General features: G+C 39.8%; 1 protein-coding gene across 14 annotated transcripts in view; it reads left to right on the plus strand.

The window, feature by feature from the left end:
- The first annotated feature begins 8,958 nt into the window (after positions 1-8,958).
- Positions 8,959-25,730, plus strand: part of HNRNPC (heterogeneous nuclear ribonucleoprotein C) — a 56,359-nt gene continuing 39,587 nt past the window's right edge. For 3 of the 14 annotated variants that reach the window (XM_080807593.1, XM_080807598.1, XM_080807586.1), the window contains exons 1-3: positions 8,964-9,103; positions 9,747-9,792; positions 14,445-14,470. The gene's annotated coding sequence lies outside the window, so the exon portion shown is untranslated. Of the gene's footprint in view, positions 9,104-9,746; positions 9,793-14,444; positions 15,183-25,730 lie in introns of those variants that run through there. The other 11 variants (XM_080807585.1, XM_080807597.1, XM_080807599.1 and 8 more) reach the window with 8 other exon arrangements.

Consider the following 25,730-nt stretch of genomic DNA (forward strand, 5'->3'; position numbering starts at 1 on the left):
AAGGTCACTCCATAAAGGTCATGCCTTATTTTACCTTGCCTTGAAGACCTACCGTTTTTAACCCATGGAAAACACTAGAAGTTTTACAAGGGGAAACTATCCAGTGTTGTAGCTAAAGTAGTTAGTAGAGGGTATTGACGGAAAACAGTAACGATAGAAATCCATCATGGTCTAAGCAACATTCCAACACACGTAGCCTTTACAGCCAACTTTCCTAGGAAATGGTCCCCTGTAAGTGTCACTTTCCAGATGTAGCCCCCTATAAGGATTTACTAAGGGGGGGTGGGGTCAAAGGGGAGAAGGTGGTGAAATTTTCTGGTTGAGGTGGGGAGGAGGGAGCTCTTCCTTTTCGTTGGGTCTAACTTAAGAAGTTAAAGGGCTAATCTGGGGAGCCAAAGGAGTCATAGGTTCCCCTTCTTTTAAGGATGTTTGAGGTGTCCTCAGTATGTAAAGGGGCCAGGGTAGACCTGACTAGATCCCACATAGTAAGGGAAGGAAGGGAAATCTATTTACCTTGTCTATGGCAACATTTCGAGCTCTTTCCAATTCTCTCCCATACTTCTAAATCTAAAGTTCCCCAGTCAGGGAACCACAGGTTGTGTTTAACAACCTCTAACAAACCCTGAAGTTGGTCTTCCATTACAAAGGCCCTGCTCACCTTAAGGAGCGATTTCTCATTTATAGTAGCCCTGTTAGCCTTTAAAAAAAGTTGCTCTAAGGAGCGCCTGGGTGGCTCAGTCCTTAAGCCTCTGACTTCAGCCTCAGGTCAGGATCCCCAGGTCCTGGGATTCAGCCTGCATCGGGCTCCCTGCTGGGGGGCAGGCTGCCTCTCCCTCTCCTACTCCCCTGCTTGTGTTCCCTCTCTCACTGTGTCTCTCTCTGTCAAATAAATAAAATCTTAAGTAATTAAATAAAATTTGCTTTAAAATCTTAATATATGGTCTCTCTTTGAGAGAGAGGTTTTTCCCCATATCTGGAATTCTTAGAAACAGTTTAATTCCATAAAAAATACTCAAGCCTGAAACTTCCCCAAACTCGGCCATGAGCTGATGCCAACTTACTACATGCAGACTTTTCGCTTTTGGGCGATCAGCATGGCATCTGTCGCAAAACGGTCATGTTGGGGTCACCACTTGCTGGGGATGGTCAGCAATCCCTGTTCCGATGGATGGAAGATTACTCCAAACTTTGCTGTGAAAGAGAGAAGGCAAGGGGGTCAACACTCAAAAATGAAGACCAATTATTGTTTTAATTTTAATTTGAAGGTGGCCAGTAATACTCAAAATCAAATACTACTTATAGGGTAATTAATAACTATGAAATGAGTCTGAGAAGGGGTACAAGGCTTGAGGACTAGAACTACAACACTTAGAGTTAAAAAAAAAAACACATGGAGTATTGGTTGCTTGAATAAGCAGTTGAAGCATCTATATTCTTTAAAAGCATTAATTCAGACTTGAGTTGGGTTTTAAAGAATAGTTGGACTGTGGGGAAAGTGAATGGCAATGTGGCCTGTTGCAGTCCAATGACAGCAAGCAGTGCCCAGGCTCAGGGTCTTGTGGACGGGAAAACATTGATAGGTAAGGCGGGGCCAGTCATGGAAGAGCTGTGAATGGAACAATGAAAATGGAGGACTGCAATAGAGCTATTATAGGATTTTAGTGTGGGAGTCACACAAAAAAAGTGAATATTTTCAGATGATTACCATGGCAGTAATTTGCAGGATTGGCTTGAGGGACAAACTCAGTGTGGGAGACAGAAGGCAGTAAAAGAGGAAGGGTCTTGAAAGTGATGTGCATTATCTTTATCATGTTATTTTTCAGATAGAATAAAGCTGTCTGAAGAAGATAGATTGCAAATATTCAGAAAGGTTTCCAAATGACTGTGAAGAATTATAAAGTACTGTTGGGTAAGTCAGAGAGCTCTGTGAAGTTTAAATTAAGTGCCTTGTCTGGATTAATCAGAGACCACCTCCTCAGTTTCCAATAGGACATCCTTGGCTGTGGGAGGATGCAGAGGAAGAGAGGCAATGACGACTGACTAGTATAGTCCTATTTGACTTGTTGAATGGAATAAAGTAGATAATTAAGTAAAATGAGGGCATGTAGGATGACAGATAACTAGTACAACATTCAGCTAATAACTTAGGAGGAATACATTAGGCATTTCACAGCTGTTGCTGCTTTTCCTTTCTTCTTCTTGGCAGGTGGCTTGGTATTGGGAGGAGGGAAGGTTGCAGGGGATACATTACCCTGGTAATAACTACAAACCACATAAAACCTCTTCAAAGAGAATTATTTCTTCAATCAAAAACAAAAGGTCATGGGGTGCCTGGGTGGCTCAGTGGGTTAAAGCCTCTGCCTTCGGGTCAGGTCGTGATCCCAGGGTCCTGGGATCCAGCCCCGCATCGCATCGGGCTCTCTGCTCAGCAGGGAGCCTGCTTTCCCCTCTCTCTCTGCCTGCCTCTCTGCCTACTTGTGATCTCTGTCAAAAAAAAAAAAAAAAGGTCAGTTTTATTCTGTTTGTTTGTTTGTTTGTTTGTTTCTTTAGCGCAAGGTAAGGAGTTACTGCTTCTCTGTTCTTCACCTCTCTCCCCACTCCACCTCCACTACTGGGATCTGGCTCATGGCTTTCTTTCTATTATACACAACCTACCCAATAGAAGCATTCAACTTTAGAACTGTAAGGTGTTTTTGGGGCACCTGGGTGTCTCAGCCATTAAGCGTCTGCCTTTGGCTCAGGTCCTGGGGTGGAGCCCCACATTAGGATCCCTGCTCAGTGGGAAGCTTACTCCTCCCTTTCCCACTCCACCTGTGTTCCGTCTCTGGCTGTCTCTCTCTCCTGTCAAATAAATAAAATCTTAAAAAAAAACAAAAAAAAACAAAAGGACCCATAAGGTGTTTAGAGTCAGCAGAAGAGATCAAGGGCACTCCTACTTTCCATCTCGTCCCCTAGGTTTACAAAGCCTTAAAACCAGAGTCGTAAGTATTTGTCATCAACATGGTGCTTAGCACTCTGCCTTGTATTATGCTATTTTTTCACTTGTTTTCCCAACCTTTTTTTTTTTTTTTTTAAGATTTTTATTTATTTGACAGAGAAACAGTGAGAGAGGGAACACAAGCAGGGGGAGTAAGAGAGGAAGAGGCACACCTCCTGCTGAGCAGGGAGCCCGATGTAGGGCTCCATCCCACGACCTTATGATCCCGACCCAAGCCCAAGGCAGACACTTAAAGACTGAGCCACCCAGGTACCCCTTGTCTTCCCATCCTCAGCAAATTCTGAGTTATCTGACAAAGGGACTGATAATTCTTCCTGTATCTTCTACTTCTACCCCATCCAGCTAAGGAATGAACTGCTTGAAAATAGAAATGGCCTCTTTTTTTTTTTTTTTTTAAATACAGAGAGAGAGATCACAAGTAGGCAGAGAGGCAGGTGGGGGTGGGAGCAGGCTCCCTGCTGAGCAGAGAGCCCGATGTGGGGCTCGATCCCAAGACCCTGAGATCATGACCTGAGCCCAAAGCAGAGGCTTAACCCACTGAGCCACCCAGGTACCCCCGGAAATGGCCTCTTAAGTACTTCTCTTGCATCAAATACAGTGCTGGTTAATAAGTAGGTCATGACAAAGATCATGTGGTAAAACAAATTTCTGGTAAAATGAAAATAAGTAGGTTTCATTAACATTTTATAGATATTTTTATTCTATGAGAACAATGAGTAAGAAAACATGTTAGTGTTGTTAAAAAAACAAAATTCAACTGAGTAAATCTTAAGATCTAATTGACTTCATTCAATGATTCATGAATCGGGCAGCAGCCTATCTAGCATATAAAAAGAAACTCCAGAGAGTTACGGGAAGGAAAGGTTTTCAAAGGCAGAGGAGAGGTGAGATAAGGAAGACATAAATGGGGGGTGGGGGTGGGGAAAGATTATTTCAGGAAAGGTCACCTTCCTGTGGAGGACAAAATAGTCTATTAGGTGGATTACCTCACTGGTGCAGATCAGGAAATTTCAGATGGACTGGTTAAGATTACACTCCTGGGGGAGAATGAAACTGCAATCAGGTTAAATATTAAGTTTCAGTTTGGTAGTGTGGGCTCAGCACAGGTGATTCCATTTGGGGCCTGCTGTCTCTCTCTCTTTTTAAAGATTTTATTTATTTGTCAGAGGGAGAGAGAGCGCACGAGTGAGCACAAGCAGGCAGAGGGAGAGGGAGCAGCAGACTCCCCATTAAGCACGGAGCCCAATGCAGGGCTCTTAAGACCTGAACTGAAAGCAGATGCTTAATCGACTGAACCACCCAGGGACCCCACTTTGTCTCTTTTATGTCTGATTATTTCTGTTTACTTAAGTTAGTAGTTACATTAATTATAGGTCAACCAAGCCTCTGGTCCCTCTGAGTAAATGCTATATATAATATATAATAGAGAAAGTGTGTCCTGAGAAAATAACAATTTCTCCTGATAAATAGAAGTTACTGATTAATACAAATTTCAAACACTCTCTGTAAGGCCTTAGGATATGTAGCAAGCAAGGGAATACAGAGTAGTAAGAATTAGATCCTTCAGGGTGCTTGGGTAGCTCAATTGGTTATTCCTTAATCATCTGCCCTCGGCTCAGGTCCTGATCCCAGAGTTCTATGCTCTATGCTTGGTGGGAGTCTGCTTCTCCCTCTCCCTCTGCTCCTCCCCCTGCTCATGCCTGTGCACACTTGCTCCCACATTCGCTCGCATGCGTCTCTCTTTCTCTCTGGCTTGCTCTCTTTCAAATAAATAAAATTTTAAAAGGAATTAAACTCTGCCATCAAAAAACTTACCATCCAAAACCAGACAAAGCCCAGAGATAGTAAAAGGAAGGAAATAGTAAAGATCAATGTGTTTACAGACGTATAGATGAAAGGAACAGAATAGAAAACCCAGCAATAATCCCACACTTAGATGGTCAATTAGTCTGTGACAAAGGAGGCAAGAATATACAATGGGGAAAAACAATCTCTTCAATAAATGGTGTTAGGAAAACTGGACAGCTACATGCAAAAGAATGAAACTGGACCACTTACACTCTACTTACACAAAAATACACTAAAATGGATTAATGATATAAATGTGAGACTCCTGGAAGAAAATATAGGCAGTAATCTCTTTGACATCAGCTTGAGCAAGGTATTTATGGATAATGTCTCTTCAGAGAAGGGAAACAAAAGCAAAAATAAACTATTGGTAGTAAAATAAGAAAATAAGAAAACTTTTGCACAAAATAAGAAAACTTTTGCACAGCAAAGGAAACCATCAACAAAAGGAAAAGCAATGAATGGGAGGAGATATTTGCAAAACATATATCCAATAAGAAGTTAACATTCAGGGGCGCCTGGGTGGCTCAGTGGGTTAAGGCCTCTGCCTTCGGCTCGGGTCGTGATCCCAGGGTCCTGGGATCGAGCCCCACATTGGGCTCTCTGCTCAGCGGGGAGCCTGCTTCCCTTCCTCTCTCTCTCTGCTCACCTCTCTGCCTACTTGTGATCTCTGCCTGTCAAATAAATAAATAAAATCTTTAAAAAAAAAAGTTAACATTCAAAATATATATAAAGAACTTACACAGCAGCATGCCTTGCTGGCTCAGGCAGTAGAGCAGGTGATCTCAGGGTTATGAGTTCAAACCCTTATTGCTCTAGGAGCACACTTAATTAAAAAAACAAAAAACAGGGGCATCTGGGTGGCTCAGTCAGTTAAGTGTCTGCCTTCAGCTCAGGTCATGATCCCAGGTCCTGGGATCAAGTCCCACATTGGGCTCCCTGCTCAGCAGGGAGTCTGCTACTCCCTTTCCCTCTGCCCCTCCATCCACTCATGCTCTCTGTCTCTCTCTCAAATAAATAAAATCTTAAGAGGAAAAAAAAAAACCCAGGAAACAAAAAACACTTAAATAGCTCAACACTAAAAAGCAAATAATCCAATTAAAAATGGGCAGAGAGGGGCACCTGGGTGGCTCAGTTGTTAAGCGTCTGCCTTCGGCTCCTGTCATGATCCCAGAGTCCTGGGATCAAGCCCTGAATCCGGCTCCCTGCTCCACAGGAGGTCTGCTTCTCCCCCTCCCACTCCCTCTGCTGTGTTCCCTCTCTTGCTGTGTCTCTCTCTGCCAAATAAATAAATAAAATCTTAAAAAAAAAAAAAAAAAGGGCAGAGGACCTAAATAGCTATTTTCCCAAAGACATACAGGTGGCCAACAGACATGAAAAGTTGCCCAACATCACTAATCATCAGGGAAAAGCAAATGAAAAGCACAATGAGATATCACCTCACATCCGTCAGAATGACTAAAATCAAAAACACAAGAAATAAGAAATGTTGCTGGAAATGCGGAGAGAAAAGAACCCTTGTGGCCTGATGGGGGAAATGTAAATTTGGGGAGGGCAGGGAATGTAAATTTTGGGGGCAATCACTGTGGAAAAGAGTATGGGTGTACCTTAAAAAATTAAAAATAGAAATACCATATGATCCAGTGATTCCATCACTGGCTATTTACTCAGAGAAAACAAAAACACTAATGAGAAAAAATATATGCACCTCTGTATTTATTGCAGCATTATTTATAATGGCCAAGATATGGAAGCAACGTAACTGTTCATCAACAGATAAATGGATAAAGATGATATATATCTTTATATACACACAATGGAATATTTCTAAGCCATTAAAAAGAAGGAGATCTTGCCATGTACAACATGCATGGGCCTGGAGGGTATTATACTAAGTGAAATACATCAGACAGAGAAGGCAAATGCCATATGATTTCATTTATATGTGGTATCTAAAAAATAAAACAAAAAAACAGACTTATAAATACAGAGAACTGGTGGTTGCCAGAGGGGGAGAGAATGGGTGGGATAGGTGAAATAAGGAGAAAGGGATTAAGAGGTACAGACTTCCAGTTGTAAAAGACATAAGCCACAAATCTGAAAAGCATAGCATAGTGAATACAGCCTATTATACTATAATAACATTGTATGGTAACTACACTTATCGTGGGTAATGAGCATAGCATAATGTATTAGAAGTGTCGAATCACTAGGTTATACACCTGAAACTAACATAAAATTGTCGACTATACTTCAATAAGCATTGTTTTATAAAAACCTTACCATCCAGGAAGAGAGATGAATGTAATATTAACTATAGAGCTGTGAGGTTCCAATGCAATGTGGCAATTGAGCGAGGCATTAATAATTTGGAGGATGATTACTTGCTCAAAGTTGACAATTTGGAAAATACAGAAAAGCACAAGCAAAAAAAAAAAAAAGCCACATCTAAAGAAAACAAAAAGCACCTGTAATTCTCCTGCAAAGAGAGAACCACTATTAATATTTTGGGGTTTTTTTCACATGCTTTTGTTTTTGCATTTCAAGTTAGCTTAAAAGCAATACATACATATGGCAAAATATATATATATATATATATATCCGTAAAAAAAGGCATACCACTTAAAAAGGTTAAAGATCCGCTCCCCAAAAGTAGGTCGAAATAAATTTCTAGGCCAAGATGGAGTCCTTCCTGCCAGGTATCACGTCGGAAAACCAAACTTTGGCCTTCTTTAAATTCTTCTTGACCGGAAACAGTATATGCTGTCAGCCAATCCCCAAAAGCTACGTCAACGCTGGGCTCCAAATTTATTTCCTTGTTCCTTGACCTTTCTAAATAAGGTCAGATGTGCGACTCCAGCCCTGTTTCTGAGTTGCTGCGTCTACTTCTATGTAAAAGTCGCTGTTGCCCAAACACCCTCTAGTAGAGGGCTCCATTGCTTCTGAGGCACGGTATTCTCCCAATCCGTGATTATTTTCCCTCAAAGGAAGGACATCAAGCTAGTTACGAAATTGTTTTGTCGTTTGACAGGTAATAACTTCGTTGTGAGTCTATCTGCAATTAAAACTGCATTCACATGTCTGTTTACCCCTTAAAATGGTTACAGGTGTAATCACATTATTAGGTGTCCTGCATCTTCCTTTCGTCAACCGCACAAAGGAATCTCTCTCCTTAGAAGAGATGGACCTATTTCTTACTGCGTTCAGGGCTGCTACACCACAAGCGTAGGGACTGGGCAGGTGGTGACCCCAGCCGGCAGGCCATTTTGGGCGGCGGGGTGGTGGTGGGGAGACAGAGGGGTAAGCCAGTTTGGTTGGTATGTAGGGTATCAGCAGGATGACTCGAGGCCAGAGGGTGGGCATAGTATTCCAAACCAGCACTTGAGATTCCCTTTACTTCTTGTACTGGAAAAGAAAAAGGAAGCTGATTTGGGTAAGGAATGGATTGTCTGAAGAAGAGCTTGAGAGGCTGACTGACGAAGGGAGCTGTCCAGGAGGGAGCTGACATTTGAGTCTAGAACTGAGAAGGGACCTAGGTCGGAGAAACTGTAGGGTTGGTCAGTTTTCTGCAGCCTGATCTTCACTGTTCCCTCCCCTCTCTAAGAGAAGTCCTCCCTTTAGCTAAGTCCGGCGGAGGAACCTTTTTTTCCTAGGCCCGGGGGTAGGGCAGGTCCTTGGAGCCGGCTACCTAACAAAATCCTTCAGTCCTTCCCCGCCCCCGCGCCGCGGGAATTCTGAGATCTGGGCGGGCCTTCTGCTAGGCGCTCTAAGGAGCAGGGATAGGGGAATATAGCCGCCAATCAGACCACCCGGATACCCGGATGTGAAGCGGTGCGCGATACAAAGGCGAGTTACCACCCAGCGCTTCGTCAGGTACAGTGACCAATAAGCACTTCTCGGGTGATAAATGACAGGAAAAGTAGCCATTTACAAACTAGTTTCTCTCACGCATGTGGAAATTCTCTTGCTTAGTCTAACCCACTACTGATTGTGATTGGGCAGAATTGTGAAGAGCGGTAGAACTGTCTAATTAGAAGCGGGAGCGAGAAAAGTCGCAGCCAATAGCACGAGTCTCGGGAGCGGGGAGGGGTCTAGGCCTTCGCCTCGGCGGCGGAGGAGACGCGGGGGCCATTTTGTGAAGAGACGAAGACTGAGCTGTGTGGCTGGGTCGTCGACCTCGAGCAGCAGTTGGCTTCTCCACGTAGAACCCGGGAGTAGGAGATTCAGAATCGAATCTCTTCTCCCTTCCCCCTCCTGGTAAGTGGAGGGGGCAGAAGCAGGGCAGGCGCTGGGTTCCTCGGCGAGCGCGAGGGGGTGTGGGAGAGAAGACGAGGGAACCCTACCCTCGGTAGAGTAACCAGGCCTCCATTTATTCTCTTTGCGTTGGGGCGTTAGGTTTTATGCCGGAGAGAGTTTTATAGGCCTCAGCCTTTGCGCAGATTTAACCTAGTGTCCTCTAGGCCACGATCGGAAGGGAAAACGTCCTTTTCCTTTTTCGCCCTTTTTCTGTGTTAACGGCTGCTTTCCTTTCTTTTTCTACGACCATGAGGACTCCGAGAGAGAGATGAAAGGCAAGATCGAGATGCTCACTAATACAGTTGGAAGTTCACGTAGCGCTGATGCCTTCTGTTAAATTTAAAAATTGGGCGGGGGATGGGTAAGGGTTACCAAGTAGATAATTGTACCGCGAGCCTCTAAATTCCGGAGCGTACCGCAGGGCATAAGAGCAGTAAATAAAACAATAGATTTAATATTTTACTGATTACTTTTTATTTTACATCTCTTTGAGCAACGGCGGACCTCGAAGTACTTATTTTCAGTTCTGTTTTTTAAAAATATATTGTAATCTCATTTACATATTAACAGTAATAATTAAAGCTGGCTTACTTTTTATCTGCAGGTTACAAATCACTTGAAATATATAAGTTAGTGGAACTTTGCTTGAGGTAGGTACTACTATCTTTCTCAGGAACTGAGAGGCACAAGAGTGTCGGTTGCCAGGGTCATAATAAATTAGTAGCGGAACTACTAAGGAATTTGACTCTACTACGTTAGTCAAGTGGTTTACGTAGCTGTTGGAATAGTAGGTATTGATAGTACTGTATTTGAATCTTTGCAAGAACCTAATCACGGCAGTCATTCCAGTGAAAACTGGAAATTCCCGAACTGCACTTGGGAAAAATACTTAATTACGAGATTGGCAGTTATTAATTTAACATTCTGATATAAACTTAAAGTTTGACTTTCAGGATATTCTGGCATTGATTTTCTAAAATACCTGTTTAAAAGGTATGTAGTTAACGCATACTTTTTATTAAGAAGGTATTATTGTGCCCACTATTTGCTGAGTCCTGAAGCTTATGAAAAATGTTAAGTTTGTAACAATTGCATAGGTGTTTCTAAGTAGTATCACATTGACTTATCCAAGAAATCGCTTTTTTTTTTTTTTTTTTGGGATACTTGGGGAGGGGAAGATTTCTTTTTCATAGTGTGTTCTCTCCCAAAAACTGTTAGCAAAGTTTAAACCAATACTGCAGGATAAATTCATCCCTTAGGAAACCGAGAGAAGGTAAAAGTACTTTTATATGGAATAGTTAATGCATTTGTCGATTTCCTCACCATGTGGCTAATGTAATAGGGATTAAAAGGTTTGCTCTTCAGAAAAAATATAAACGTGTATATTACATGGGCTTAAAACTAAAGTTTATCACTACAGAACTGTTAGAAATGAGATCAGGGCAGTGATTAGTTAAGATTTAAGTCATAAACATAATAAAAATATGGTTAGTAAATAAAGAGGAATATAAGAAATTATTTAATAACAATTGGTAAAAACTGAAATTAATTGAAGGGCACTGTTCTTTCCTTGACCTGTGAGAAATACGGGTTTCTTGGGAACAACATGTACCAAGGAAACAGCTTCTCTGAGTTACTATCCATCTGGAAAGATTGGACCTCAGAATTAATGTCTGAAACAGTTTTAGAGGTGTTTTCAGATAGGTTTTAATAGCATTTTCACGTCGCTAAGAAGGAAGGATTTAAGGAGGATGACTAAGTTGCAGCTCTTCTGACCTTTTTGTGTTCCCCATGCTGGTTGCAGTGGAATGTTGGTTCCATAGAAAGTTGGTTGCTATTCCTTCTGTAGAGAATTTAAACATTCCTTAAATTTGTGTTTAGGTCTTTAGTGGGTTTCAGCATGCAGTTTTGTTTTGGATGGAATTGCTGTAAGAACAAACAAGGAATGAATCCAGAATAGTTAATCTAATAATAAAGATTATATTAAGTAGTCATTATCTAAGATGTTGACTTGCGAGTGACAGTTGAAAGAATCTTGGCTTAAAAGTTCAGAAAACTGTATTCTCATCTTCTCGCCCCCGTTACTGTATTAGGTAAATCAGCCAACCGTTATGGATTTCAGTTTTATACTTAGATGGGGGTTTAGACATCTTACCTATTTTCTTAATTTCTGCTCAAGTCATTTGTTGTCAGAAGGCTGGAAAGTGTACCGAAAGTTCTATTAAAAGCCGTTTTTATATATTAATGATTGTATTGTCTTAATTAGTCTTGAAGTAGCTGTGATTGTCATGGAGAACATCATTTGCTCATGCTTAATATGTATATTCAGATTAGGCTCAGGGAAGATGATGGTTTTTACATGTTAGATTTATTACAGGATTGACAAGTGAGAACCAGCACTATTGGATGTAGCATAACTGCACGTGTCATCAGATACTAGGAAGTTGGGGCTTAAAGGGTGGGAAAAGGATTATTACAGGGTTTTTTCATTCTCTTGGTGCATTTACTGTAAGTCAGGATGTTCCTGGATCTACGTTATACCACTCTTACCTATGGGATAGAGGCTCCGCATTAACCTCTCATAGTGGTTCTTAAATGTGAACCAACAGTAGAATCGGTAAGGGGAATGAATAGTTAAAATAGATTATTGGGCTGCACCAGCAGAGTTTCTAATTAAGTCTGGTGTGGGCCTCGGAAATTTGCATTTCTAATAAGTGCCACTTGGTGCTGGTTGGCAACCCTCACTTCAAGAATAGTGCTTTAGAAGAAGGGATCCAAACCTCCCAGAGGTTTGACGAAGTATAATTTAGGTATACTGTTAATTGCAAAGCATTTTAATTAGGCACTAAAATTGTTTAGTCTTTTTTATGAGGTGGTAGCTCATCAGTTTAACATAACTTTTTAGAAGACCTCTTCTTAGAAGACCTCTTCGTGACTTTCAGAAACAGATGCTTCTTTTCATATTAATTTCTTGGTGAGCGTTTGTCTTGTGACGTCTGTGCAGAGGATTTATTTGTAGATGAGCCACAAAAGTTACTTAATACACCCTGGAGATTTTGAGTACTGGGTTCAAGCTGTGACTTAAGTAAGAAAATTGAAAGTTTCACCATAACTGGACATCACAAACACTGCTGTAGATACAATACTCAACTATATACCTTTTCTACAACTTTTAATTTTGTACACTTTTTTAAAAGATTTTATTTTTTAAAAGATTTTATTTATTTGATGGAGAGAGACACAACGAGAGAGGCAGCACAAGCAGGGAGAGTGGGAGAGGGAGAAGCAGTCTTCGCACAGAGCAGGGAGTCTGAATGCCAGGTTCTTTCCCAGGACCCCTGGGATCATAATGAGCTGAAGGCAGATGCTTAACAACTGAGCCACCCAGGTGCCCCAAAGATTTTATTTTTAAGAAGTCCCTATGCCCACTGTGGGCCTCAAACCCACAACCCTGAGATAAAGAGTCCCACACTCCTCTAACTGAGCCATCCAGGTACTTGTATAGTTTGTACATTTTAACACATCAATCCAAGTGTAAAACTAATTTGCAGGTTAACACTTAAACTGGTCTGCTACTTGGAAAAAATTTATAGTTAAAATTTTAGAGGTTTAGTACTTGTTCTGTTGATGTAGTCATTCACACATAATTGACTCAAGGAACACTTTTTAATTTTAATTTTTTGAAGGTTTGGTTTGGTTTTTTAAGAGGGATAAGGGCAGAGGGTGTGGGGGAGAATCTTAAACAGGCCCCGTGGCCAACGTAAGGGCTTGAGCTCATCGTGACCTGAGCTGAAATCAAGAGTCAGATGCCTAACCGATAGCTACTCAGGCGCCCCTGACCCCCCTCCCCCACCCGCGCCCTCCCCCACCCACTTTTTGAAGTAAGCTCTACACCTAATGTGGGGCTTGAACTCATGGCTCTGAGATCAAGAGTCACATGCTCTACCAACTGAGCAAGCTAGGTCCCCCTAGTTACTGACATTTGTAAAGGAGATTAAAACCATTTGGCGGAGTATTGAAATGTGAGGGCGATGATTTCCTTATTTTCTCAAAAAACCTATAATCTAATTGCAAATCTTTCAGCTGATGAAATGGCCAATCTATCATGCATGTTATTTTTTAGTGTGGTGGTGTGTGAGATTCTTAGAGTTTGTATCTTGAGATTAGCTACATATACTAGCTTATAAACAGACCACAGAAACAAATGCATTAAGGACCATAATTTTCACTTACTTTATGATATTAAATATTCAGTAACTCTAGTAATCTTTTCTCCTTCATTTGGTTTTTCATTCTGTCACTGGAATGATGAGCTCCTTACTAAATTTTATGATGTGCTCCTTATTTAAACATCTTCCCCTATAGAACCTGTCACGTCTTGTTTTGATGATATACAGGTTTTGAGAATAGATGTCATCTCTAGTATGTATCTTCATGATAGACCATTCCCCTTAATAATTTTGATACTTGACATTTGCTCACTTCTTCATCCCTGTTGGCCTGGTTTTTCTATAATTTCTTTGTCCAAGCTGCTGATTATCAAGATAAATGTTCGTAGATTTTTGTTTTTAAGACCCTTGTGGGAATATAGGCATATATTTAGTAAATTTTTTGTCACCTACTGATAAAGAATTGTGAAGACAGTCACTGGTAGAGGTGATGGTTTTATAGAGGCTTTCCCTTCCCAGTGTAATGTTAATGCTTTACCAAAATGTGTTACATGCAGTGGACAGATATTTCTGTCTTGGGGGTTTAGGGCACAACATTTCTGAGGAACTCTGACTCAATCTGTCCCTTCTCCTTTCACAGGGCAGCAAGGCGAACCCCATCCCTACTCACTGGAGCTCAGCTTTGATTTTTAACCTCCCTTCCCCACCCTTCCAGAACACACACATTCCCATTCCAAAACTGATTTTATAAAGACATTTTAAACATAATGATGCAACTTGGTGTGCACTACTGAAAATTTACAGGTGTTTTTTTTTTAATTGTTTCCAAAACGGGACTTGGATTTAAGATGTAATTTTTAAAATTTCTATTTCTATTTTTTCTGCAGCAGTTGGGTTAGAGGAGGAGGAGCCTTTTAGCCTCTCATAAACTGACCTCTCTACTTCCTCGTGTATTTTTAAGATTGATTGATGATGTGGAAAGGGCTTTGCTTGTCTGCTACTGAGAACTTTACCCTTGCGGTTTTTGTGGAAACTGCTTTTGGAAAAAGAAAAGAAATGAACTTTACTGACTTGACATTTTTGCACCTCCCGTTTTTCTAATCTGGGCTATTTTTATTTTTGTTTTTTTACAGTGAGATTTTTTTGATCTTCAGCTACAGTAAGTTATTCCAATTTTTTTTTTACATTTTTCCTGACTTTCCGCTGATTTCCTTTTTATTGTTGTTACTAGTTACTATTATTATTATTATTATTATTATACTTAATGATGGTGATGATGATGATGATAATGACACTGATGATTTTTAACCGGATTAAAATCGAGTTTTTCTGAATGTTCATAAGAATTTCTCCGGCCTCCTGATTGACTTTGGAGTTTTGCATCTTGGGAGAGAAAGTGAAGGCATTAGCATTTTTAAGTGGATTGATCACATAAACCTTTTCTCTCCCAACCCCACCCTTGCCCTCATCCCCTCCCCCAGGCTCGAAAGAATTTTACTGGCTGTTAAGTCTGTGACCTTATTTTTCCTGATCTTTAACTTAACTGTTTAAGAGCATCTCTGGACGTCTGTATTTTTAATTTTTTATTTTTGTTTTTTTTATTTTTAATCTTTCATTTGTTAAATTTTTAAACTGTGCTGCAATAAAATGTGTGTGGTACTACTTAACACCTATGATGGTGATGGCATTTTCCCAGAAAGCCATTTTCCTCCTGTTACCCTTGAAATCCCATCCTGCTTTTCCTGTACACTACTACCCCTCACAAACCACAAGCTGCAGCAACATGGATGCCCAGCCTGGAACAGCAGCAGCCAGGATGACCTGGAGCCAGGGGGGCCTTCGGAACAGATGCACACCCTTCCCGGGTGATGGTAAGAGGTGTGAGGTCCACTTGGTTTCATTGCAGAGACTAGGAAATACACCCATTTAAGTCTAGTTGATACGGTGTAGGTGATAGCTTTTGGAAATGTTTGGGTTAAGATTTTTTTTTTTTTTTTAATCTCAAGAGATGTTCCCCAAGGGATGCCAGCTCAGTTTTTTAAAAGCTGATGGAATTATGAGGTTGTAACTAACTTGGGCTGACAATTTTTGATAATTGGAAAGAGGAGCTGAAGTTTACATATACTTCAGAATGAAAATGGTTTGTCTTAAATAGCAACAAGACAAGGACATCGTAGGTGGGTTTATTCTTAGATTGTTGCAAATGAGTAAAAATTTTGTTATTCAGAATAAGCTTCCTTGGGTTTGTGACAATAGTTTTTTGATTGTATTCCATTTAGGCTATTCTTACTGAAATTTAACATGAATCAAACCACAAGAAACATCCTGTAATAACTAAAACGCTATTTTCCTGGGAGGATTTTTGTTTTGCTTTGTTCTAAGGATAGGTAGATTCTTAATCTCAAAAAGCAGTGAAACTTTTTTAATCTGTATCCAAATAGGAAAGATACAGAGTTGATCTCTTTTTCAGTGATAACTTGTGGCCCAGCAAATGTTAGGGAATGTGTTCTCTAGAGTAACAAAAGAATGAGGATCTAAAGAACTCAGAATTTAGCAACCTGTAGTATTTTATTTTAAAGATTTATTCATCCATTTTAGAGGGCGGGGGCAAAGGGGGAGAGAGTCCCAAGCGGACTCCACACTTGAGTGCAGGGTTTGCAAGCATAACCTGAAACCAAGAGTTGAATGCCCAGCCAGCTGTGCCACTCAGGCATCCTACAACCTCTAGTATATTACTGACTACAGTGGAATATTGTGGTAACTCACTATAGAATTGCTGTAGTAGATTTCGAGCTGAGGGAAAAAGTAAAATGATCTTTAAAGGCGTATTCAGTGCTGTGTATTGCTAGGATTAATCACATATTTCTGTTTTTCTTGTACTAAAAATAAAATCCAGTTAAAAAGTGAACACTGAAGGCATCCTCAAAACAGAATGGGAGAAAGTGATATAGAATATTCTGAGGTTATCTAGGAGAGGAATGGAAAATTTCTGTTATAGGTCCAAGTATTATTGATGTCCTCTGTTAAATGAAAGCTATTTTTCCTGTTACTCTTCTGTCATTGTGTGGCTCCTGTTCACTGTCAGTCCCTCGTTAATCTTACAAATTCTTGTGGGTCATGTTCTGTTTTGCGGAGATACAAAAAGGTGTGGTAGTTTTTCAGGGACTTAGAACGTTGTGAGGGAGACAGATGAGTAAGACAATGTCATGGTGTGATTAGAGGTAAACATAGAACTTATAGAAGCATGTAAAAATGAGTACCTGAATGACTCTTAAAAGGGCAGGAAGTGCTTCTAAGGGAGAGGGGACTGAACTGAACCTTAGAATTAAGACCAGATTATAAAAATTTAATTTAAAAAGATTTTTATTTATTTATTTACTTGACAGATCATAAGTAGGCAGAGAGGCGGGCAGAGAGAGAGGGGAAACAGGCTCCCTGCTGAACAGAGAGCCTGATGTGGGGCTTGATCCCAGGACTGAGATTATGACGAGGCTTAACCCACTGAGCCACCCAGGCGTCCCTAGATTGTAAAAATTTTAATGCCACGTTAAGGAGGTTGTATTTTATCCAAAAACTGTTGGTGAGTATTGAAAGGTTCTAAACCAAGGGAGTGAGATCAGTTTTCAATTTTGGAAATGTCATTCTCTTGGTGTGGAAATGGAGAACTAAGATTGGAGGTAGGTGATAAGGAACGTCGTAAAATACACAGAAAAATAATGAGCTGGCCTGGTCAAAAGCATTGGTTTTGGAACTAGGGACGAGCTTACAAATGTAGGAGGATTTGGTGGTTCGTGTGATAACGAGGAGCAAGGATTTCAGCATGACTCCCAGGATAGATGTTGGGTAAACAAAGGGAGCAAATTAGGGTAAGACTGGAGAAAGCAGTTTAAACAATTGGTTTTTGAGATGCTCCTGGAACATTTAAGTAGAGATTTTATTCATTAGACATCTGAGTGCTCCCCTGTCCTGTCGGGTATTACAGATCATTGAGAGGAGAAATAGAATGACAAAGAGCACTGTCCAATCTAGAAGGAAAAGAACAGAGTAAGGTTATAGGAAGGGAACCAAATTTAGAATATGGAGGTGGGAGGGGAGGGTACTGCCAGTGAAATGACCTTGAATTGATGTTGAAATTAAGATCCAAAGTGGATTATCCTACTTGAAAGTACAGGTAATGGGGGGAAATCTTGGCCTCAGAGCAAAAATTACTACTGGAGAATAGGCACCAAGGATGCATAGAATAAGACACAGAGTTGGAAAGATAAGGGAAGTGGTTAGCAAGCTTGGTGTACTGGTGGTCCTTGTAGGGTCCTTGTTTAATATCTAGATTGTCTGGGAACAAAAGAAATCCTTTGAAGGACATTGGAGAACGCTTGAGATCCTATTTGGAATTTCCTTCTGTCTGTTGTCTGGGGAATGAGGACAAAGTTTAAGGAAGACACTGAAAGACCTATCTGGGTAGGTCACTATCTTTTAATCCCTCCTAGGCCTGGGGATACTCACCCAGTTTTTTCAAATGAGTTTTGTGTGTGTATTAATGGGCAGATATAATTAGTTTGAAGAGGACAGGTTGATCAGACACTAGGATACTGATTACTTCTCTTAACACCCCATTGGGTAAGACATAATATGATTACTTCCCTGTTTGAAAGGAAAAATGAAGTAGACCCTTCCTTTTGGAAGTAATAATCTGAACACCTTACTGAGTATATGTCCGTCATTGTTAATGTTCTTGTAACTTCTTAATCATCATAACCTTTGTGTATTATCATTAGTGTAATGGAGATGAGAGCACTGAAACACAATTTTAAAAATTTGCTCAAAGTTAGACATACCTAATAAATGGTGACACATGGAGTCAACCCAGGCAGTTAAGTCTACAGATTTTAATTCTTAATCATATTAGATTGACTGTTCTTTACTTGACATAGATCTTCATTTGGAGTACAGTTACCCCTCCCCTGAAAAAAGAAACTGCTTTGGATGACCACAACTTTTTTTTTTTTTCCAAGTTTGTTCTTTCTTATTTATTGGTCAGAGAGAGAGATTGAGCACAAGCAGGCAGAGCGGCAGGCAGAGGCAGAGAGAGAGAGAAGCAGGCTCCCTGCTGAGCAAGGAGCCCAGTGCGGGGCTCCACCTCAGGACCCTGGGATCATGACCTCAGCCAAAAGCAGCGGCCCAACTGACTGAGCCACCCAGGTGTCCCTGGACTTCTAGAAATTTTTTTTTTAAAGATTTTATTTATTTATTTGACAGAGATCACAAGTAGGCAGAGAGAGAGAGGGAAGCAGGCTCCCCGCTGAGCAGAGAGCCTGATTTGGGACTCCATCCCAGGACCCTGAGATTATGACCTGAGCTGAAGGCAGCGGCTTAACCCGCTGAGCCACCCAGGCGCCCTGGACTTACATTTTTAAAGAGTATGCAACTAAATACCATCATTAAAATATTAAATATTTAGTTCTTAATCACTTTAAATGAAAATCGAGAGTCCTAAGTAGTAAATTAGATAGATACAGCTTTGTGGTATAATTTTATAAAATGTTTGGATGTGATCATGTTTCAGGGAAGTAAACACATTTTAAAAGTGAGTTTTAGTTGAAGAAATAACTGTATTTGTGGTTTAAAAAAAAAACACATCCCACAGTGGTGTATTGCCACATCTAGCAGTCTTTTTTTCAGTCCTCTTCACACTCGACCAGTTGGTGTGATTTAACCAGTTGAGCCACTTTGCTCCTTGAAACATTTTTTATATAGTTTTTAGGTTTTTATTTGTTTCTGGCTTATTCTTCCACTCTATTGGAGTACTCTGTGTTCAGTCTTCCCATTTCTCTTTTTACTCAAACTCCCTGTGTTACTTCATTCGGTCAGATGATTTTCTATACCATCTAAGCTAATGATTCTCATGCTTGCATCACCAGACTTAACTTGGAATGACATGACAGTCTGTCTAGTTACCTAGCTGACTGCACCCCTGAATGTGAACTATATCAATTTAAAAGTCCCAGATGGGGCTCCTGCTGTTCTCTCAAACCAGTGTTGCCAGTTGCAGTTAATGAAACTCCGGTTTTTATGTCATATAGTCAGACTTCCGTTAGCTGTCCTTGTCTTTTTTTTCTCCTAGACCTCACCTTCGGGCTTGGTGGAGTATCCTGTCAGGGCTTCCTTTAAAATACAAGTATTGATCACACTGCCATGGCTTGGTCCAGTTTCAAGCTGCAGTTGTCTCTTGTGCATTATTGGGATAGGTTTAGGTTTCTTTTACCCCTTTCCACCGGTGTGTGGTAGCTAGATTGGTCCTGCTCAAATGTAATGTTGGAAAAACGTACTGATTAAAGGATTTGCCGCTTGAAACTCAGTAGCTCCCTATTTTCAGTATTAAAATTCACTGTGATAGGGCACCTGGGTGGCTCAGTGGGTTAAAGCCTCTGCCTTCCGGCTCGGGTCATGATCCCAGGGTCCTGAGATAGAGCCCCGCATTGGGCGTTCTGCTCAGCAGGGAACCTGCTTTCTCCTCTCTCTCTCTCTCTGCCTGCCTCTCTCCCTATTTGTGATCTGTCAAATACATAAATAAAATCTTAAAAAAAAATTCACTGTGATTTAAAAAAATATCCTACATGGTCTGTTGTGCTTCTCCTCCCTTACTAGTTGTATACATACAGTATATTCTGCTCTATCACATTGCCTCCTTACTGAGTCTTGAATGCTAGATGGTCCTTTCTCAGAGCCTTGGAATTTTCTTCCCCAAGACATTCCTAAGTTTAGGTTTCTCATTTCATTTAGGTTCTTAACTCAAAGGTCATGGCCTCACTGATATTTTCCAAACTCACTTAGACCTTCAAGCTTCCACATCCCCACTGGGTACTGTGGTGCTTTTCTCCGGCACACATAGAAGTTTATCATCTGTGTAAAGGTATAGGGAAATATTTTGAAAGATACAGGTAAAACAATATTGTTAGGGTTGGAGGGAAGCTTGCTGTGTGTGTTGAAAACAGCTTTAAGATAGGTTTGGCGGTGGTGGAAGGAATCAGGTTTTCATTTGAGAGCATAGGCTATTGTGCTGCTTATGATGGGGCTGTAGACAACATTTGGAAGAACTTTTATCTTTTTTTTTTTTTTTGAACTTTTATCTTTTTAAAAAAATAACTCTTTCTTGAGTATGCGTGTATAGGCTTTCCAAAAAGTCATTCATATGTACAGCACGTAACATTCAAGTGGAAAAAATTTTTTTTACTTAATGTGAACATAACATAAAATTAGTAGAAATCTGAACATTTAAATAGCTACATATATTGCATTCTTTTCCAGTATTTTACTTAAATAGAACTATTTTGGGCCCTTATGTTTTTCCCATTTTCCCCTTTGATACATAATTGAACAGTCTGACAAATAAAATTTTGTAGATTACCTTGTTTTATTTTTAGATCTGTGTATGCATATATTTGGTGCTGTTTTCATTTTATTGTGAAAAATTCCCAGAGGAGTATAATTTCCATGAAATTGTCCAGCTTTAATAGTCCTTTGGTAATCTTGTTCCATCTGTACCTGGATCTGTCCTCTCAGCTTTGTTATTGAAGCAAATCCTTTATATATTTCATCTGTAGATCTTTCAGTATGTATTTTTGAAAGATAAGGACTTAGAAATAAAATCATTGTCAAAAAAATATTTAAGACCCTAAAATACTACTGTGGGGGCTGAAAAAGGCATTCCCCAATTGTGTTTCATTTTTGTGGGAGTGTTAACAAGGATGGTTGATTTTTGCTTGGTCCTTTCTGGATTTTGAGAAGTTCCTTTATTAGACAGAAGTTTTGTTTTTTTTAATTTGAGAGACTCTTGCCATGTTTATTCTCATTGGTGATAAAATTGAGGTCAGGGTAGCAAAAGATGGGATTCCTCTCTGTATATTTTACTGTTAATACTCAGATTTAGGTATATTCCTATGTTCTAGCTGCTTAGATCTGAGTGATGGAGAATGTTGTAAATTTAAGTTGGATTTCCTTATTAAAATAATTTCTTTACACAAAATAATTTCCTCTACTGGTCCAAGATCTTTTATTTACAATTTAGAAATGTAAAAATTTATGGAAAATTTTTTTCTTTAGTTTGACAATTCGGTGACAAGCCTGATGTCAGTTGATGTAAGATTATTTATAGTCTATTACATTAAATGACTGTGATTATGCATATGATTGGAGAAATGCTAATATATTTTATTTGACAGCTGTGTGTTTCCCCAGATCCCACTGGGGTGTAACACAACAAAAAAGGCATAGTATTATCTTGGTAAATTGTGTGAAAAATCCTGATTTTTCCAAACACATATCTCCATGATAGACTTTAAAAAGCATATTTTGTTGGAACTCAGAGATAATTAAATCTTCTGTCAGTAAGTATTGTTGACCTTTGCTATTCAGAATATGGTCTGTGCTCCAGCAGCAACAACAGCAGCAGCAGCAGCAGCATCATCATCATCATCATCATCTGGAAGCTTCATAGAAATACAGAATTTCAGTGCTCTCTTCTAGAACTGTGCTGGGTACAGTAAAGAGAAACAGGTCTAGACTACTTGCACTCCTTTTTTAATCGCTTGCTTGTGACTTAGAAATTTTAATGGGCTTTTTGGCAAGAGTTTTTGGTGTTTGGGGGGAAAGTTGAGGATCATGGTGTGGCTCCATTTTGTGTAAATTTGAAATAATACAATGTAAAAAGTAACTATTTTATGTGTAAGATTTGAACTAATGAACTCCCCAAATTATAAATGAGGGTGAGAATCAACTAATTTCAAACAGGCAGAATGGGCAAATGGTTATACCACTTAAACTAGTTATTGAAATAAATACATCTGAAATAGATATATTTTGAATTATCACAGCTCTTAGGGAAATGATACATCTCGTATAATATGACCACTCTATTTTTGGTGGTAAATGATAACTGAAGAGAGTAATATTTTAAAAACGTAATTTTGCAGGTCCGTGTAGATGAATTTCTGTATACCTTCCACCTAGATTGCCATAGTTTCATTTTCTTTCATTGTTACTTGCTAAACCATTTGAAGGAAATTCTGCTTTAAGACAGACCCCTAAAAGTTAAAAGCATGAATCTCAAGTATAAGGATAGTGTTCTTACTAGGGGTTTATACAAATTAAATTGGATTCTCAGTCACAAAAGAATTTTAGTTAATACTAGAAATAGTAAGTCCTTCTTGTATCTTTACTTATTTTTTAAAGATTTTATTTATTTATTTGACAGAGATCACAAGTACGCAGAGCAACAGGCAGAGAGACGGGGGGAAGCAGGCTCCCCACCAAGCAGAGAGCCCAGTGTGGGGCTCTATCCCAGGACCCTGAGATCATGACCTGAGCCGAAGGCAGAGGCTTAACCCACTGAGCCACCCAGGCGCCCTTCTTTTTACTTACTATTTTTGTATATTGCATATGTTCTTGATGTTTTAGTTCCCAGCTGAGATTTATTGACCTTACTGAAGTAATTTTGAAATGTTGATCTTAATTCTTTCCCTGTAAAAAGGGGAAAGAATTTTTTTTAAGATTTTGAGAGAGCATGAGCAAGCAAGGAGGAAACAAGTGGGAGGAGGGGCTGAGGGAGAGAGAGGCAAACTCCCTGCTGCTGAGAGAGTGTCTCTCCCAGGGTCAAGATCTGAGCCTAAGGCAGACCCTTAAATGACTGAGCCGCCCCAGGTGCTCCATAAATATTTCTAATGCTTGTTTGATACTTGAAGATTTGGGGACCTCTTGTTTTAAAATGGCTTAAAATGTTCCCAAAGTAAGTCGATGTTTGTCAAGGGGAGTTATCTATTCTATAGATATAGAATATCTATAGATATTGCTGCTCTGGTTAAGAATATGATAGGCTTATTTCCAACAACATGAATGGAACTAGAGGGTATTACACAGAGCGAAGTAAGTCAGTCAGAGAAAGACAATTATCATCATATGATCTCCCTGATAGAAGAAATTTGAGAGACAGAGTGGGAGGTTTGGAGGGTAGGGAAGGAAAAAACGGAACAAAATGGGATGGGGCGGGAGACAAACCGTAAGAGACTCTTAGTCTCACAAAAACAAAACGGGGGGGTTGCTGGGGGGGGTATGGAGAGGATGGTTGGGTTATGGACATTGGGGAGGATATGTGATAAGGTGAGTGCTGTGAAGTGTGTAAGCCTGACGATTCACAGACCTGTACCCCTGGGGCAAATAATAACATGTTAGTAAAAATAATTAAAAATTTAAAAATATGATAGGCTTCTAAAATGCTGGATTTTTTTTTTTTTAAGATTTTATTTTTCTTTTTGACAGATTGTGAGAGAGCACAAGCAGAGGGGGAGGGAGTCCAGTGCGATGCAGGGCTGGATTCCAGAACTCTGGGGTCATAACCTGAGCCAAAGGCAGGCACTTAATCACCCAGGCACCACTCCCCCTTTTTAATTTTCATGTAATTTTTGCGTGCAGTTTGGGGCTCTCCCCAACAAGATCGAGAGTCATGTAACCCAGGCAGCCAGCGGCCCCCCTCCTTTTAAGTCTGGTAGAACACTCTGAAGCACACAAATAACATTTTTCTTTTTTTTTTTTTTAATATTTTATTTATTTATTTGACAGAGATCACAGTAGGCAGAGGGGCAGGTAGAGAGAGGGGGAAGCAGGCTCCCTGCTGAGCAGAGAGCCCAATGCGGGGCTTGATCCCAGCACCCTGAGATCATGACCTGAGCTGAAGGCAAAGGCTTAACCGTTACTCTGAACCACCCAGGCACCCCAACAAATAACATTTTTTAATAATGACAGTTGATTATGAAGGTTGAGACTAGAGAATTGTCTTGTATTTGTTGGGACTAACAATGAGAGGCCCCAAATTTAGAAACACAATATCCAGTGGAAAATTGGTCTAGAGATGCCCATTTTCTTGAGTTTACAGTTTTGAATTGCTCTGGTGGAAGGGAAGCACTCAACCTTTCCAACTTCTGTTTAGGGAGTTACAGAAATCTTTGCTGATTGTAGGCCAAGTGGTGTATCACAATCATTAAATCTCTAGCATTAAGCTATCTTTGCAAAATAAAATTATGAAAGCAGTATGGTTTGAGGAAAATTACTTAAAAATGTAAAAATACTACTGCATCCTGAGATAGCTTACACATAATTTAAATAACAGTTGACAGTTAAACAGCACGGGTTTGAACTTTATGAGTCCACTTAGGTGGGTTTTTAAAGATCAAATACAGTACAGTAAAGTATATTTTCCTAATGATTTTAACAATTTTTGTTGTTGTAAGAATGTAGTATATAATCTACAAAATATGTATTAACTGTTACTGGTAAAGTTTCTGGGGAGTCAAGTTACATGTGGGTTTATTTTTGGTGGCACAGTGGGGAGGTTAGTGCCCATAGCTCCTTATGTTGTTCAGGGGTCAGCTATATACTATGTATGTTGCTTAACATCTTGAACATCTCTCAGTGTCAATACATTGTCATTTTTTTTTTTAAGATTTTTATTTATTTATTTGACAGACAGATCACAAGTAGGCAGAGAGGCAGGCAGAGAGAGAAGGGAGGAAGCAGGCTCCCTGCTGAGCAGAGAGCGGGATGTGGGGCTCGATCCCAGGACGATGGGATCATGACCTGAGCCGAAGGCAGCGGCTTTAACCACTGAGCCACCCAGGCGCCCCAATACATTGTCATTTTAAAATAATTGTTGCTGCTTGTATTCAGTTGGATTGATGCACTGAAGTTGATTTAGCCAGTCCCATATAGAAGTCCAATTACTGTGAAAGTATGGTACCAATTTGTAGAAATAATATGTAAAAGTTACTATTTTAATTTAAAATGTTTATCCTTGTTTGGTAAGTGAAGTATTATAATTGGTTTAATTTGTATTTCTGTTACAGTGATGTTGAATTCTTAAAAACTCTGTGGATCTTTAGTATTATTTGCGAATAACCTGTATGCATCCGTGGCCCTTTTTTTTGTTGTTGGTATTTACCAGTAATAGTAAATGATGTAGTAATAGCAGCAGCTGCAGCAGCAATACTTGATATGTGCCAGGCACCATGTCAGTGTTTTCTGTACTTCATTTATGCCTGTGAGACAATTACTGTCAATGATACTTATTTTACAGTTGGAGAGTCTGGTTTTTGAAGGGATTGGCTTCCCAGAGGGTAGTGTACACTGTTCAGAGGGGTTGAGCTTAAAATTGAAACAAGTCTGCTTGACCCCAAAGTCTCAGCTCTTAAATCATTAGGTTGTATTACTATTTTCATGCATTTTTGTATACATTATTAAGAACTTGAATTGTGAACATTTGTATTGCAGACATCAAGGGTTTTTTTGTTTTTGTCTTCGTGTTTTTGTCTTTCAGTTTTTTGTTTTTGTACTTTAGTGTGGTGATGTGTTGAAAAAAAATTTTTTAAAGTTTT

The sequence above is a fragment of the Martes martes genome (genome assembly GCF_963455335.1).
Source record: "Martes martes genome assembly, chromosome: 7".
In the NCBI taxonomy this organism is placed as follows: Eukaryota; Metazoa; Chordata; class Mammalia; order Carnivora; family Mustelidae; genus Martes; species Martes martes.